This window comes from Mandrillus leucophaeus, unplaced genomic scaffold (genome assembly GCF_000951045.1).
Source record: "Mandrillus leucophaeus isolate KB7577 unplaced genomic scaffold, Mleu.le_1.0 Scaffold268, whole genome shotgun sequence".
Taxonomy (NCBI): domain Eukaryota; kingdom Metazoa; phylum Chordata; class Mammalia; order Primates; family Cercopithecidae; genus Mandrillus; species Mandrillus leucophaeus.
The window spans coordinates 2,219,911-2,221,865 of NW_012102787.1; positions in this window are offsets into that span (position 1 = coordinate 2,219,911).

Below are 1,955 nucleotides of genomic sequence, written 5' to 3' on the forward strand. Positions count from 1 at the left end.
AAAATAAAATAAAATAAAATTAAAATAAAATAAAAGTAAAGTAAAATAAAGTAAAATAAAATAAAATAAAATAAAATAAAAAACCAAGACATACTTCCCAGACCCTAAAAAAACACTTATTGTTATAAGGGCTGTAAGGCAGGCAAGAGGCTCATTTTGCTTTTGAAAAGATTTATCTGCAGATCAGCTGGGTGCTGTGGCTCACACCTGTAATCCCAGTGTCGTAAGACTTTCTTCTTGGTTCAGCAAAGAACTGGGTCCTTGTCACATGGCTATGAAATATTAGGCTCGCAGACACTTTGAAGAGTAAGAATAATGATATTTATTGGGCAAAAAGGAAAAAAAGGGAAATGGGCACTCTCTGCAAAGCCAGAGTCCTGCAAGTGTGCTTCCTGGCTCGCAGATTGAATCCCAGGTTCCACTCAGGAAGAGGAGGGGCCGGGCTCTTCCCCCTGCAAATGGTGCAAACTTCCCGAGGCTCCACCCCAGTGCGCACTTCTCCCAAGGCCCAGGCCGGCTGGAGTTTCTCTAGGGACTCCTTTACACTTGGCTGTACATTGCCAGGGAGGAGCTACCTGTGCTCTGAGAAGGGGTGGGTGTTCCCTGGTCCCCTTTCTTGGGCTGGGGTGAGGAATGGGGACCAGGGAACACCTGCCTGCCCAGAAGAGTATCTGTACCTTCTAGAAAGAAGCTGAGCAGCCTCTGGAGATGACACTCCAGAATGAGTGGGAGGGAGCTTCCATTTAGCAGGTGTTTAAGGGTCTGTGCTCTAAAGAAGTCCATTTAACTGCCATTAGGATAAAGATAAAGACAATGACTGATCTTAACTGCTTCCTGCTGATGGGGGGCGCTGTTTGGGGAAACAGCAGTTAGAATTCCCTCAGACGCCTATTTAAGTGTTCCCAGCAGAAGAGGCCATCATCAGAAGCTCTGGTTGCGTGATTGTTTGGAATTTGATGGCTCCAAGGCAAGAAGAGATAAATTGGGTTATTAGAAAACATGTATTAAAATGAAACAAGGGGAGGGGTAAGGGCAGCTCAAAAATCCCAAGGCCTTTTACCAGGTGCATGGGGAGAGGGAGGCCACAAGCCCTACTGGTAGTAAACTTGACCCTTTTGCCAGCATATTGGGCTTCTGCGTTCCCTCCCCCTGAGCCCAATCCTAAGCCAACCAGGTTAAGGTTTGGGAAATTAACCTTTCCAGTTTGGAGGATGCATCTGATGGGAGTGTCCGGTATGACGTAGATGCATACCGGACACCTCCTGGTGAAGAGAGGACAGAGGAGGAGAGAGGAAAAAAGATGGAGCTTTTTAAAGGAGTCTCAGGGGTTCAGATGCATTTGAAAGAGGTATAGACTGAAGATGAATGGCTACCCATCTAAAAGAAGGAGAGCAGGAATCCCTGGTTCCCTTCGCTTCCTAGCAGATACCCCAGGTATGTGAGGGAGAGAGGGAAGAATGTTCTCTTTTCCTCTTCTGTGTTTGCATCCCTGAGTCCCAGCAACCTTGTCAGGTGCTGCTGTGGGTGTCAAAGCGGCTTGCACCCATGAAGCAGGGAAGGCCTAGAAAATAGGAATTATCTGATTTTACCAATGTTTCTATCCCACCTACTGTCAGTGATCTGGAGTTCCCTAGACTTTATTTCCAATGTGCCAGGATTACAGGTGTGAGCCACCGTGGCAGGCCTTTGAGCTCTTTTTATAGACATCATGTATACAACACATATATAGCTACACAGGCAGAAGAAAACCAGTCCCAACAAGATCATTTTTCACAACCAAACTTTACAGAGAATATAAACAGGGATCCTTATCATTCCTAGCCTAATGAAAAAGAAAAAAAATCTGGTTTAAAAGTTAACTGATGGCCGGGCACGGTGGCTCAAGCCTGTAATCCCAGTACTTTGGGAGGCCGAGATGGGCAGATCACAAGGTCAAGAGATCGAGACCATCCTGG